The sequence below is a fragment of the Pinus tabuliformis genome, chromosome 9, assembly GCF_031772625.1.
Source record: "Pinus tabuliformis cultivar Carrire ecotype Pingquan chromosome 9, CPIR1, whole genome shotgun sequence".
Classification (NCBI taxonomy): domain Eukaryota; kingdom Viridiplantae; phylum Streptophyta; class Pinopsida; order Pinales; family Pinaceae; genus Pinus; species Pinus tabuliformis.
This window is the reverse complement of record NC_142307.1, coordinates 611,729,709-611,746,740: the sequence shown is the minus strand read 5'-3', so window position 1 is coordinate 611,746,740 and position 17,032 is coordinate 611,729,709.

Genomic DNA, 17,032 nt, shown 5'->3' with positions numbered 1-17,032 from the left:
CATGGTATTCATGTGAGCATAGACTATTTAAAGGGGAAATTATATCATCTTAGATCCATCTTAATTCTGGGTCTACCAAGTGCTCAGAGGGATAAATAGATTTCATCCCCCTAAGAGTGGTAGATGTGGAGTTAAGATGGATATAGGTTGGTTTTTATGATAATGAAGATATTAAATAGACTTAGGAAATTATATTGTTAAAACATCTTAAGGTGAATAGTTAAAGCATAGACATTGGACAAGTATATTTGTATACTTCTGTTTTAAACTGAAACAAATCCAGGGCTAAAAGGAATGGATTGATTGCACTAGTCATCCTTCTATAACTTTCCAACATATGCTGGAGTAAACAGATTGTAATTTGGGTAATTTTTCTAACTGCAAACAAGAACATACTTGTGTATTGGCAGGGTGGTTACGAGGTCCCTAGAAGTGATGAATTTGAATTTTTCTTGGTTTTATATATCATATTAGGTTTTTTCTCATGCTTTTTGTGAATGACACGGGTGAATTTTATCCTACACCCACTAGGTTATCGATATGTAATTTCAGTAATCTTGATTTCAAAAGATATTTTAAAGAAATGCAATGATTTCATTTGTGTATTCAATAAACACAATATTCTAATGGAGTTTTCATTTGTGGTTTACCTATATAGATTCCATGGAGAAGTGTTAGTGGTGTGACATCAATTGTCCTCAAGCAGAGGCTTTAGTTTTACTCTTTTTGGAAGCAAATACTTTCTTCCAACATTTTTTAGTTCCATGAAAAATTTGAAAGTCCTAATAGTATTCAATTATGGGTTCAAGAGAGACATAGTATTCAATTATGGGTTAAAGAGATCTACACTGAATGATCTATCGGCCTTATCTTCACTTAGTTTAAGACTATTCACTTGGAGAGCCTGCATGTGCCCCCACTTCAAGAGCATAGTAAAGTCATGTAGAACTTAGAGAAGTTATCTTTAAGCTTTTAGTGAAGAATGGAAAAATGTCTGGGTTCAATAACAACCAGTCAAGCATTAAGATTCCAATAATGCTAGATTTTAACCTAGAGCACTTTTGTGATTTGGAGGAGATGCCCCCTCGTATTTGTGACACATCTTCAGTTGTGAATTGGACTATTACTAACTGTCATTTCCTTCGAAAGTTACCTGATGACTTGGGGAACCTCAACTCTTTAAGAATGTTAAGGAAGGAAAGAAAGTACATTATGCTAAGTTCTCTTATGCTTTTCAAGTTTTTCTTGGATATCTACAACGTTTCAGGTAGGAAAGCACATTCTGTTAATGAAAATTTGTCTTGATAGAAAGGCCCAATTTCAAATTCTAATGCTTTCAAAAAACATTGTATAACTGTAATGTTTCTAAAAGGAAAGCATATTTTTTCAATTTAAGTATCATGATCCCATATTCCAACTTATTTTTCAGTAACCCATTAGGCTTTGTAGCTTTGAATAAATCCATGTCTTTTGATAAGATCCTCTTCCAAATTAGAACGCAGTTTCCTTTTGGCAATAACCACATACAATGTCTTGATTTTGTTATTGAGAAAATAGAGGTTGTGAAACAAGCTTGTGCCATACAAGGACTTGATTCATTGATTATGTATCAATTATGGCTCTTGATGTAACAATGTCTTGATTTTGTTGCTTGAAAATAGAGGTTACGCTTTACTATTACAGAATTTCTTACAATCTTTCCATAAGTATTGATTTGTAATCTCAGTCACTGAGGGATGACAGTAATGACAAAGGTAATATTCCATGGTTTGAAGTTACCCTCTTACTAAATATTTAAATATATCACCACAATTTAACTATTAGTTAAAGGAATTGTATTTGATTTGTAAACAATTCATTGCTTGATTTATATATTTTGATTTTTTCCCTTTTTTATTTTTTTCTCAGATTTGGTATGAGATATCTTCCAATATTTGGGTTCCCTAGTTTCCCCACCATAGCTACGAGGTTCAGATGCTCTCATTAAATATTCTCATAACGTTACAAATTTTCTAGTAAGTGTACTTTGAAACATTGTTGTTGCTTTTCCATGGTGTTAATGCAAATAAGCACTACAACTAGTGCCATTATTTAGATTAAGTGCCGAAATCTAGGTGGTCTTGTAATGATGGAGTGATTGTTTTCTAGCTACTAAGGCCATATGCATTTTTATCTCTTATGTTGTCCTGAGATATTCAAATTCAGAATAAGAATTGAGGTCTCGTTTCCACTGTAGATTGCAGTCAGTTTCTTGAACATAATATATAGTAGATTATATTTTACTAATAAATTGTGGATGTGATCCGTCACAGGAAAGGAAATTCAAAGTGACTTTGATTTCACATTGATTTGTCAAAACATCCACACAGGAAAGGAGATTCAAAGTGACACTGATTTCACACTGATTTGTCAAAATGGAGGCAAGAGAAAAGGAAACTTTGTATTCAACAATGCTCTTAATTTCATATGTACATGCACAAACATATTAGTAGAAAATATTGAAGGGTTTCCTAAGTAATATTTTCCATTCCACTACATTCTTTACAGCTTGTAAATAAATAACTCGGAACAATTCATTACACTACTTGTTATTCTTTATTAATCAATGGTTAAGATTTTGATATTGAACCGGCTAAGATTTTTCTTCCTTCTGTGAAATTGTGTGTTCTATAATGCTTCTTTTCCATTCACTATGTATAGCATATAAAGTGTGTCTAATGGAGTAGGAAGATTGGAAAGTCTTGTGATCCTTGAACGATGTTACAAGGCGGAAACCCAACGGTGCAGGGTAGGTGCATCCCCACAAAGGGGTCACAAATACCAAAGTTGGTATTGGCTAGTGCCTTGAGCTAGAAAATTTCCTTTACCCTTGTATTAACAATGAATCCAGAGAGGATTCTAATATTATCTTTATAAGATTTATATTACTTAAGATTGATGAATAAAATTCATGAGACATGAGCTAGGATGTCCTTGCAAGGTGGTTGTTGATTATTGGAAGCTATGATGGCCATTATGTCAGGCTAGGTGGTCGCACTCCCTTGATCGTGAGCACAATTGTGATCAAGATGGAAGACTTCATAGTCTGGATTGATTTTGTAGTAGTGATAATTAGTGGGCTCATTCACAAAAGCTTCCATTTCACTAATCCTTTTTATAGAGTTGTCAGATTCAATTTCCAAAGGTTTTAATTACACTATAGAGTTGAGTTCTGAGAGAGTTGTGATTCACAGTGTTAAGTATAGTGGCTATGACACTTAAATGAAGACAAGCATAGTAGATGTATCAGAGTCTGTTATAAGCTTACCTGCATATTATAAGGGACTTGGTTGGCTTTTTTATAATTTTATAAACAAGTTCCATTTCGTGGAAATGTAAAAAAAATAGTGATATTGCCACCATGTGGCTCTTGTCATATATGGTTTTATACTTTTTCAAAATATTCTCTAAGAGTTCACAATGCTAAGATTCACTAGGACCTTACAAAGTTTTATTATTTAGTGAAAGACTCACCAAGATCTTACAAGATTTTATAATTGAGTAAAATATTCGCCATGCCTGGTGAGAGATTCGCCAAAAAATTATATATACATATTATATTATTGATAAAATCGCCTTCCGTTTTTCCTATATACCATGGAGATTCGCCCATTTATTATACATATAAATTTAAGGCGGGTTCTTAAAATTTTCCCTGTATGAATATCATAATAAACTCATTTATTCGTTTTATTCCCGAATGAGATCTATGATGGAAAGATAGGATTGATCCATCACAATGAAAATAGATTGAACATATATTGTTACATAGGAAGAAGTGATTGATGAGATCTTCCTGGAAAAATACCGCCACTCGGATTTGAACCGAGATGCTCTCGCACTGCTTCCTAAGAGTAGCGTGTCTACCAATTTCACCATGGCGGCTTCGTAGTGACCATACTAGATTATTTACACCAGATCGTCAATGTTATGGAACAGCTTTGGTCAACCACTAACCACCTTCATGAATGTTTGTGGTGGTTTTGGTTGACCACTAATATACAATCCTCCTCTGAAGGTGTTAGAGATTATATTCTTATTTTATCAATGTAGTTCCTTTAGAGATGTAGAGAGTACCATATTTGACTTGCGGTTGAATCCAAAAGTTATGTATAATTAGGCCCTAATCACGTGAAAAATCATTTGGAATAACTATTTGAAAAATATATATACTTTTTGTCATTTCTCCATGCAAATGTGTTTTTATATTTGTCTAAACTAGATGACAAGACTAATTCAAATTCTTGCCTTGTTGATTCGATTTCCAAGAGCATATATAGACATAATGAATTATGTTCTTTTTACACTTCTTTTTCTTTCAAAGTATTTCTAAGAAATTATTTGTCTCCCTACAAGGAAGATAAGGATGGAGATAAAAACAATAATTCTCCATGTGACCAAATTGATGACAATGTCAACACTCAAGTTTTTCTTAAAGAATTCCAGCACTCAGAAATTTAATTATTTTGGAGTAATATGGAATATGAAGTTTGTTTCCTTTTTCATACTGGAATCCAAGTCAAAAAAAAATTAAAGGAATTATTCCCAAGGTTTCACAATAATCTTGAAAATATCATTTTTATGTTCTTTACATTCACATTTACTATTGTTGTTGCTATCACTCTTTTCTTTCGTTTGTGACATACCTTCAACAACTTCCTTCATTAGTTTAGTATTTGATTATATCTCATGACTAGGTAAGGAATCATAATCCTTATGTATCCACCTTCAATCCATTTGTGTCACAACTAGCATCAAATGTTTGCATAATGTCTTTTGTGTCACAAGTTACATTATTCTTTTGTATTAGATCTTTATCTCATAAATTACAACAACCTTTTATACGATGCCATTTGTTATATATGTTGCATCAACTATGTCATCAATTTGTTTCTTCTTTTAAATTAATTTTAGCTCAAGCGCTTCAATCAATTCATCCCTCATATCAATTTGATTTTGAAGATCAGTAAGCCAATTATGCAATTCATGTTTATAGTCTTGTAAGTCATTGATTTCTTGAGAGTCATTTCATAATCACTTTCCTACTTTAGCCATTTGTTATTTTGCACTTGTCACACTTGCTTATACTCCCTTTATTACTCTTACTTCTATATCATGTTTTCTTAGACTTGTTTCTTTTACATGAAACTCACTTGCTCATATGTCACACTCTCTTAATCGTATTTCCACCTCAGGGTATTGGGTGCTACCAATAATGTACCCCAAAGTTTGATTATTACAAATATTTAATTTTTATAACTCTCTTGACCTCCTTATTCAAATTTCAAAGATAGCTTTCACAATTGATTTTTGACTTGAAAATTTCACAATTGATTTTTGACTTGAAAAACACCTTATCGACTTGAAAGGGTTTGAAACTTTACCCTTTGTACAATTCAATACTCATATTCAATGATTTATCCTTAAATTTTCACAATTTGATGGCCAATTCAAGTGTTCAAAATATTATTGTATTTGACATTTTGATAATGCTCCTTAGTAACTTTTTGTCTTATTTTTACATGAGATTACATGTTGTTAATGATTAATTTGATGTTAATGCCTCGTTACTCCATATGCATTGTTACAAATTGCAATTAGGTTCCAAAAATAAATATGAAAGAGAGTATTATACGTCCAACAATTGTGCACAATGACAAATGTCGTTTGATCCTCTTATTCCATTTTAGAACAAGTCTAAGGTAAAGATATTTTTTTATCTATTGCGATATCCTTTCTATAATGATAATGGTTGCATGTAAGAGGAAACATTTATTGATTTTCATTTCTCAATTTGGACTATTTGGCACCAACTAAAGCCCAAGGTTTCCTCCTCTTAAAAAATATCACCAACCTCCTTTTACAAAAACAAATAGCATCATTTCAACATATTTTGCCCAGTAACAACTTGATCATTATATTTTTCTCAAAGTGAAAATATTTTAAACACTTTCATCTTTTAATTAAATATGACAAGCTCTTCAAAATGATATGATCCAATAACTTATGCCTCATTTCATTTTTTCTAACCATTAATTTAAAAAAAAATATACTTTCTTAGTAATGAAGGTTGGATGCACATCAGTTGTGGTATGGGCATGGTATCTTTGGTATGGGAATTAGTATATCATTGACTATTGTTGCCTTATCATGTGGGAAAACAATTTTTCATATACCTATTTCAACTTGATCTTGTTTACAAAATCATACCTACTTGTGATGATGTGTTGATAGAGTGAAAATGGCAAGCTACTTCAGGAAGAATCAGTAAATGTGCAATATAATGTTAAGTTTTGTTGTGCAATGGTTATGTATTGAATTGATTGAACCAGAGACTCTAGTTACCCAAATTGTAGAATAAATTTCATGATGTTTTCATGGTTTTTTTAGCAATTTGAATTGGTGATTTCCCAAACTATTTATTGGTCATTACAATGAGGCTTACAACTTTTGATCAGTCTCTCTGATAGAATAAGGCAAAGTAGGAAATGAAAATGGAGATGATCTAAGATAACGGTATGGAGAGTTGTATATAAATATTGTAGGAATATAAAAATTATCCTTAATTGGAGCGATTTTTAAGCCATTCCTATTCAAATTTTACAAAATTTGATGGATCTTATTGATGAGAAACAACTTTTTTCTATTGTTTCTAGGTCATTCAAATTGACGTAGATATATTGTTGAAATATTAATATCTTAACCTACAACATACTTAACCACATGCATGTTATGTGAAACCATTTGGGTAAGGCCCTAAGATATTTCAATCAAATGCAATAGATGGGAATCCCTCCCAAGATCATTACATTTAAAATTATTTCTAAGGGGCTCTATTAAGTACATCAATGGGATGAATCACTATAATTGATGCAAGAAATTCCTTTTTAGACCTATCCTCCTAATAAGATAACTTATAACACAATATTCATTTTTTTCTTGAATATCATTATAGGTTATTTGGACAATGATCGTGCATTGATTGCTTGAAGAGTAAAGAAAATAAAAGTGTTAATTTAGTGGTTCACCATTCTTCCACTACACAACTTTGATTGTTAACACATCCACTTGGGTGATTTAAACACTATCTGCACCATTTTGAACAAAAAAACCATTGCTTCCTCTACAAGGCAATAATATTGTCATCCAAACTATAATGGCTTTATCATGAGCTCAAAACTATAAATTATAGGAATGCAAATCTAGATTTCCTAATCTAGATCTTTGTTGAAGAGACATCTCAACCATTGGAGCACCAAATGAGTGTGGATTCGCACTTGTTTGTAGCATGGCTTCTTTGCCTGATTTTGGACTCCTCTTTCTTTAGACAATTTTTCTCGTCATAAATCAATGAGAGATCTATTTGTATCATTACATTTTAATTTACATGGAAAATTGCCATGATGCTATCATGCCCTTAAGACCAAAAGAGCTTTCATATAATGTTAAGAAATTGAGAAAACACAAAATAAGACAAGAATTAGCAGAAAAATCTTTAAGCCTGTTGGGTGTAGAGCATGATTATTTAGAGGTCTTTGTTTCAGCCAGATGTATACCCCAGGAAGTTTGTACACCCCTCCACGCGGGAGGGTGTGAGGGGGACTTGTTCCCCCCATAGGAGTTCGGGGAAGCCGATCCCCTCCGACTAGGGGGCCCGGGAGCTAATGGTCCCCCAGCTGGGGTTTCGGGGGCAGCGCCCCCGAAGCTAAAAACAGATGTAAAATTGCCTTGTAAAAGTATAGTAATTTCTAGTAAATCTAGGTCGTTCATTAGGTGGATGATCTGACGGTAGAACTTATGTTTATTTTAGGGTTTTTTGCCCTAGAAGGCAACCCCTCTCTTCATATGAGGGAATTGTATTGAGGTTGTGTAATAGATGTGTATTCTTTGAGCAAGAAATAGATAAGTGAGACTGTGAGAGAAAACAGAGGATATTACAACAGATCTGTTATAGGTTGTGTCTCTTCATTTCGCTGGATAATAGAAAGGAAGGATTGGTTGTTTGGGGTGGATGTAGCCCAAACTGGGTGAACCACATATATCTATGTCTCTCTAGTTTTATACGTTTTCTGTGTTTATATTTATGAAATATTCTGTGTTCCATTGCTCTGTAATATATAATTTTCTAACAACTGGTATCAGAGCCGAAGATCTATTTGGCTGACAAACTTGCAGGAGAGAAGGGTTTCCGATTCGAGTGGGAGCAATGGTGGAAGATGGTAAGTTTAGGGTCAAGAAATTTAACAACCAAAACTTCTCACTGTGGAATATGCGATGGAAGATTATCTATATCAGAAAGATCTGTACCTACCATTGGGTGGAAAAACAAATATGCCGACGGGTATGACAGATGAAGAATGGAACCTTCTCGATAGAAAGGCACTCAAAACAGTACAGTTGTGCCTCGCAACATCGGTCGCCTTCAACATTTTAAAGGAAACAACAACAGAGGGTTTGATTAAGGTGTTAGCGAAACTATATGAAAAACCCTCAGCCTCAAAGAAGGTATTTCTTATGAAACGGTTATTTAATATGAAGATGTCGGAAGGTGGATCTGTTGCAGACCATTTAAATGATTTTAATACTATTACAAGTCAGTTAAGTTCTGTAGGGGTAAACTTTGATGATGAAGTTAGAGCTCTATTACTCTTGTGCTCATTGCCAGAAAGTTGGAATGGTTTAGTGATGGCCATTAGTAATTCTGTTTCTGGATCTAGTACTTTAAAGTTTGATGATGTTGTTGGTGCTATCCTTAGCAAGGAAATGTGACGAAAAATCTCTGGTGAGACATCGGGTAATGCTTTGAGTGTAGAGTCTAGGGGAAGAAAAATGGAAAGAGGAAAGAGCTCAGGATATTGCAGTAAATCAAGGAAAGGCAGATCCAAGTCCAAATCAGGGACAGTGTGCTGGAAATGCATAAAGAAAGGACACCTAAAGAAATATTATAGATCTCAAATGGGAAAAGAAGGAGATGCACATCAAGAAAACAATCATGAAGCAAATGTGACAGGTGAGGTGTTACAAGATGCTTTGATTCTTTCTTTCGAAAATATTACTGATTCCTGGGTGGGAGATTCAGGGGCCTCATTCCATGCCACACCTGATAAACCCTGTAAAATTGCTGGAATGGGTAAGGTTCTTGTAAAACAGCAGAATGGAAACCAATGGCTACTAAAGGAGGTAATGCATGTTCTAGATCTGAAGAAAAATCTAATTTCAACAAGGCAGTTAGGTGGTGAAGATTGTGTGACAACTTTCACAGATAAAGCTTGGAAGGTCACCAAAGGAGCCCTGGTAATAGCAAAAGGTGAAAAGGTTGGTACATTGTATTTATGAAATGGTATTTCTAACTCTGTTAATGCTTTAACTTCCAAACGAGCAAATGCAGCATTATGGCATCATAGGCTCGGACACATGAGTGAGAAGGGGATGAAGATTCTTCACTCAAGGAATTTGTTGTCGGGTTTGAAGAATGTTGATTTGGACTTCTATGAGAATTGCATTTATGGAAAATAGAAGAGAGTCAGATTTCTTAGAGTTGGGAAAGAAAAGAAGAGTGAAAAATTAGAGCTTGTGCATACAGATGTATGGGGACCTGCTCAGGTATCATCTCTCGGTGGCTCTCATTATTATGTTACTTTTATTGATGATGCAACTAGAAAAACTTGGATTTATTGTATTAAGAATAAATCTAATGTATTTTATACTTTCAAGAAGTGGAAAGCTTTGGTTGAGATTGAGACAAGAAAGAAATTGAAATGTCTCAGATCAGAAAATGGAGGTGAATATTGCAGCAAAGAGTTTGATAGGTACTGTTCAGAGCATGGAATTCGCAGAGAGAAGACAGTTCCAAGAACACCACAAGAAAATGGTGTGTCAAAAAGGATGAACATAACAATCATGGAGTGTGCAAGGTGCATGAGATTGCATGCGGGATTTCCTTTACAATTTTGGGCAAATGTTGTAGATACTGTTGTTTATCTAATAAACAGAGGGCCTTCAAGTTCCTTGGATGGTGGTGTTCCAGAGGAAGCATGGACAGGTAAAAAGGTAAACTACTCTTTTTTAAAGCCTTTTGGTTGTGAGGCCTTTGTCCATATTAATAAAGAAAATAGAACAAAGCTTGAGGCAAAATCAAAGAAATGTACCTTTATTGGATATGGTGTTAATGATTTTGGTTATCACTTATATGATTATGAAAATCACAAAATCATTAGGAGCAAAGATGTAATATTCAATGAAAAGGTCTTGTATAAGAATCAGTTGCAGGAAAAGAAACAGGAAAAGGAAAACAAGGAATACACAGTTCTTGATGAGATCACTGAAAAAGTAAAGGTGCCTGAAAATAATAATAATCAACAACCAAAACAACAACAACCACCACAACAACAACAGGCACCCCAAACACCTGAAAGTGGTGTTAGAAGATCTACCAGGATAAGTATACCCCCGGAACAATACTCTCCTTCATTATATTATTTATTGTTGACTGATTCTGGTGAACCTGAATGTTATGAAGAAGCAATGCAAGTTGAAAGCAGGAAGAAGTGGGAGCTAGCCATGGAAGAAGAGATGGACTCCTTAATGCATAACCAGACTTGGGACATAGTCAGGTTGCCTGCAAAAAAAACTACATTGAAGAATAAATGGGTTTACAAGCTGAAGGAAGAAGATGGAGGAAAACAAAGGTACAAAGCTAGACTTGTGGTGAAGGGGTTTGCACAGAAGAAAGGTATTGATTTTGATGAAATATTTTCTCCTGTTGTTAAAATGACTTCAATCGGAACTATTTTAAGTCTAGTAGCAGTTGAAGATTTGCATCTTGAGCAGTTAGATGTAAAGACAACCTTTCTCCATGGGGATTTTGAAGGAGAGATATATATGCAGCAACCACAAGGATATGAGGTGAAAGGGAAGGAGAAACTAGTGTGCAGGTTGAAGAAGAGCTTGTATGTCTTAAAACAGGCTCCAAGGCAGTGGTATCTAAAATTTGACAAGTTTATGTCTGAACAAGGTTATACTAGATGCCACTCTGATCATTGTGTTTATCTGAAAAAGAAAAATGATGGCAGTTATATTATATTGTTATTGTATGTGGATGACATGCTTGTTGCAAGGTCTAACATGCAGGAAATAAATGTGCTCAAAAGAAAATTGGCAAATTCATTTGCAATGAAGGATTTGGGAGCTGCAAAACAAATCCTTGGTATGAGAATAACTAGAGATAGGAAAAATCGCAAATTAACATTGTCTCATAATGAATACATACAAAAGGTGTTGAAAATATTTATTATGCACAATGAAAAACCAGTTAGTACACCTTTTGTTAGCCATTTCAAATTTAGTAAGGAAATGTGCCCAAAGACCCAAGAAGACATGGATTATATGTCTAAAGTTCCATATGCATTAGTAGTTGGAAGCTTAATGTATGCAATGTTCTGCACAAGCCTGATATTGCACATGCAGTGGGAGTTGTAAGAAGGTACGTGAACAATCTAGGAAAGGAACATTGGATGGCAGTGAAATGGATTCTCAGATATTTGAAAGGTACCACAAATCAAGCATTATGCTTTGGTGGTTCAAACATTCTCTACAGGGATATGTTGATGCAGATATGGCAGGTGACAGAGATAACAGGAGGAGCACTACAAGATATGTATTTACTATAGGTGGAACAGCTGTCAGGTGGGTTTCAAAAATCTAAAGTGTTGTTGCACTTTCAACAAGAAAAGCAAAGTATGTTGCTGATACAGAGGCTAGTAAAGAAATGATTTGGTTACAAAGGTTTATGGGTGTATTGGGTAAGAAGCATGATATGGGCATGTTATACAGTGATAGCCAAAGTGCCATTCATCTTGCAAAGAACTCAACATTTCATTCCAGGACTAAACACATACAACTCAAGTACCATTTCATACCGATCAGTGTTGGAAGATGGAGAGTTGAAGTTGGAAAAGATACACACTAGCCAGAATCCTGCAGATATGCTAACAAAATTTGTAACCAAGGAGACACTAAGAATATGCTCAGTTTCAATTGGTATTCAAGGATGATGATGAAGATGAGAAACGGCCAAGTCCAAAGAGGAGTCATTGTCCAGCAAATGAAGCAGCGGTGGGGTTGCTACAATCATTTTCCAAGTGGGAGATTGTTGGGTGTGGAGCATGATTACTTAGATGTCTTTGTTTCAGCCAGATGTATACCCCAAGAAGTTTGTACACCCCTCCATGTGGGGGGGTGCAGGGGGGACTTGTCCACCCTGCGGGGGTTCAAGGTGGTCGATCCCCCCTGGATGAGGGGTCTGGGGGCCAGCGATCCCCTAGCAGGGGTTTTGGGGACAGTGCCCCCGAAGCTAAAAATAGATGTAAAAGTGCCTTGTAAAAGTATAGTAATTTCTAGTCAATCTGAGTCGTTCATTAGGCGGATGATCTGACGGTAGAACTTATGTTTAGTTTAGGGTAGAAGGCAACCCCTCTCTTCATATGAGGGCATTGTATTGAGGCTGTGTAATAGATGTGTATTCTCTGAGCGAGAAACAGAGAGGTGAGACTATGAGAGAAAACAGAGGATATTACAGCAAATCTGTTGTAGGTTGTGTCTCTTCATTTTGATGGATAATAGAAAGGAAGGACTGGCTGTTCGGGGTGGACGTAGCCCAAACTGGGTGAACCACGTATATCTGTGTCTCTCTAGTTTTATGTGTTTTCTGTGTTTATATTTATGCAATATTCTATGTGTTCCATTGCTCTGTAATATATAATTTTCTAACAAAGCCATTCTCAACATTTTTTATGTCAATATATAGTAGATGGATTTTTCCACTTCTAGATCTATATCCCACTAACAACTCACTAGTGGATAATGACAACACCTTACTAATATATAAGGATTACAACTCATAAAAAATATGGTCTTATGCATTATGATTATCTAGAAATTTATAATCTAACAATCCAGGTGATGTTCACCATGTATCCATGCAAAATGATTAAAAAAATAGATATATGTTTTTATCATTTCTACCCCATCAATTTTTTTGTTTCCAATTATTCGATTTATCTTTTATCGTGTCTATTAAATTTATCTTTTTCTTTTCTTGTTTGTTAAGTTGTGTGAGTCCTGAGATGACTACATGCTCAACTTTTGACTTGAGAAACTGCAACCCAAGGGCATCTAAGCCATCAAAATCACCTGGGGATCGCACTCATCCTTGGCCACACCAACCCTTAACATGGTTGGATTTTTGCCTGTGAAGTTTTGAACCAGTGACCTTCACATCACATAGTGTCTTAATAGTACACTCCAACACCATTTATTCTATGCCCGTGGAATAAATTTATCTAATTTATAATTAGAAAAATAAAAATGTAAATTGAATACTATTATATCAGAAAAATCAAATTACATTAGGAAGTCGAACACTTCAAAAATATTCTACAACATTTATAGACTCACACAACATAATTGTTTAGGGGTTTTTCATTTTTCCCTTATCTTCTACATACATCTATCCATCCTATGGGGTTATTGGTTACAACAAGAGATAAGGCCAAATCCTTAGTTTTTTTAGAAAGCTCCATCACTGTCGGCTCAACAGAGCATGGGATCTATTTATCCTTATTTGAATGGTTAAACTTGTGGGAGCACTTTTTCCCACTGATTGTAGACATAATTAAAGTTGTAACTCCTTCATTCTCCTTTCCCTGAAAATTACCAAATAAATTTATTTTTCCCCGGGGAAAAATTTGTAACTTTCATTATATACATATTGAAAATTGCATGTTGTAAATGCTTCAAAGGAGAATATCTCAAAAAAGGTGGCCACACCAGGCCACATACTATGAAGTGTCAAAAAAAAAAATAGTATAAGTGGTTACAATAACAGTTCAAAAACAAAAAATATATACATTTTCCAAAACTTCTATATAGTCAGAAAATAACAATAAAAGTCCATAAATATGTTAAATTGGATTATGTTAGTGCTATGCTGATCAATGAAAAAGCGATGAAAGTATTGATAAAAGTCCTGACCATTCTATTCATAAATCATCCAAATACCAAAAAAATTATTGTGTTATTTCTTTGAATAAATTATTAACCACATATCACCTAGTCATTATCAAATTAATTTATATACAAACAAGCTATATAATATTCAATTTAAATAATATCTTACTTTCTAATATATAAATTTATTATATTCCATTAAAAATATATTTCTATTTATTATTTAAATTGTATGCTAAAATAGATTAATAGAAAAAGGATAAGTTGAGAAGGCTTTTTAAAACTAGACCCCTCTCTATTTTTTTCAAAAACCCACTTGTACATATTTAACTAATTTAACAAGGTTATGAGAATCTAAGTTAGAATAAATAAGTACAGTACTTGGATTGCATTGATTTGTGATATATAATTTAAAATATAAAGTTTCCATTTGTATATATATAACAAGGTCAGGTTATGAGACTATAATTTAGAATAAATAAGTGCAGCACTTGAATTGATTGATGATTCTAAAATTTAAAATATAAAGTTTTCATTTGTATATATTTAACTATTAACAAGATCACGTTATGAGAATATAACTTTAGAATAAAATAAGTACAGTACTTGGACTGCATTGATTTGTGACATATAATTTAAAATATAAATCTTTGCTGTCCTACCAAGTTACAAAACCGATGTCATTAAAAAAAATATGTTGAACATGACATTACATCGAATAATAAGACAAACTCATGCCTCCATATATTCCTTCCTAAATAATAAGACAAACTTACATATATTCCTTCAGAATTTTAGTGGATTCTTTATAACATAATCTTAATATATTCCCATCATTGGTTTGATTTTCCAAAATACTATCGAGACTCTCATGTTCATCCATGTGGTCCAAATACATCTGTGGAAAGAATGAAACTACTAAGTGAATGCATTTCTGGATTGTATGGTGCATTTTTGGTTTGTAGGTTTGTATGATGTATTTTTGGATTTTATAATAATTTATATAAATTTATTTTAATTACGGATTTATTATGAGTTGAAGGGATAAAATTTCAAATTTCTTTATTTGTAAATTTTTTAAAGTGTAAAATATAATGTATATATATATATATGATCAAATAAACCTTTTGACCAAACAAATGTTTTAATCATAAACACTTATTTTTTATAAATACGTTTTTAAAGGATATATAATATGTATATAGTTAACATTAATTACGTTAATTTACGCTGGTTATAGTAGACATAATGTTCTAAATAGAAAAATAATGTCGACCATAACTAGGGTAGATCTATCTTAATTAATGTCAACTATGCATATATTATATATCATTTAAAAAAAATGTATTTATCATGAAAAAAATAAGTTTTTATTGTTAAAAAAATTGTTTGGTTCTATATATACTCTATACAACATTCAAAATTACAATTTAAACAATAAGAAATTACACATTGTATTTTGCATTCTAAAAAGGTTTGCACATGAAGAAATTTGATCCCTATAGATTCATAGTAGATCTGTAATTAAGATAGATCTATGCTGGTTATAGTGGGCATTATTTTTCTATTTAAAACTTATTTATTTTTATTTTAAAGAAACACATGTCAACTTCATAGAGGACACAAATCACCTTCACAGTGGGCTGTAAAATAAGCCGCTGTTCAATGACACGATTACAATTAACTGAAGTAAGTGTATTACAATGGCTAGTTTGGATTTAAAAAGGATGTCACAGAAAAACACATCTCTTTCACACTAAACTGGACTGTAAAATAAGCCTCTGCAGTCAATAACACCATTAATTTGATTCTTTAATATCCCATTTGGAAGAATGAAAAGGTTTGTATAACCATTACTAGTTTGGGTTTAAAGAGCTTTGAGAGGTCTGCTCAGGGATACGGGCCTGCTGTCATCCAGAGGAGCTCGGCTCCGCTTATCAGCTTCAGTCATCCTCCGAATATCCTCAAACAGGTTGTAATTCTATGCTTCCTTGTGAAACTGCGATAATTCAAATAGGAGAGCTTTCACAATTCAAATGGGAGAGCATCAAACTGAGATCTAAAGGCCGTGGGTTCCATTTATGCTAAATTTTATTGATGTTCAAATTTTGGTTACGGAGTTGGAAGTTTTGTCCTCTTCTTTCAACTTGGGATCGACAGCATTTGCTTGATAATGGGAGCCTGGGTTCAAAACTTCAATATGAACAAGGTGAGCCTAGTTTGGATAGGTACGATATGGCCGTCGAGTCTCAATTAAATATGATAATTTTATTTTTACAAATAATTTCTCAGTTACACTAAAACGCTTTTGAGAGGTTGGCAACTTCTTTTAATGGTTCTCGTGTTTTTTTGGTAGCTGTGGAAGGTGGGCAACCCGTTCTCGTTTTCTCGGGAGCTTTGGAACTATATGGAAACGCTTTGGAACTATATGGAAACGTTACCTTTTCAGAGGGTGGAAATGTTACCTTTTCAGAGGGAGCTGCAATGCTAGCAGGGGGAAGTTCCGGGGGCTTTGAACATTTTTTTTTTAGTTCGGGTGTTCCCTGGGGTTAGAGAATAAAAACCCTGCAAAGAAATATGATGAACTGCTCACAAAACATGAGCTTATGTTGAAAACTTGGCATGAAGAAAGGCCAAAGATATCTTTAACACCTATATCCTTAATTGAGAAACTGAAGCAATCTCTTGATGGGTTAAGGATCTCTGTGGCACCTAGACCTAAGGGCGATATCTCGGATGTCAAGCTGATGAGTATTTCTTTTGTTGTTTATGTATATATGTAGCAGAAGATTGTGTGTGCATATTATATGTGGCAGTGAAACATATGTAAAATTGTTCACTTGTATTTTTAAGCCAGATTGTTTCAAAAACTGTGTCACAAAACTGATAATAAACTTGACATTTTATATATATAAAAAGGGAAAAAGATAAAAAAAATTATATATTTAGTATTTATATATTTAAATTAATTTAAATATTTAAATAT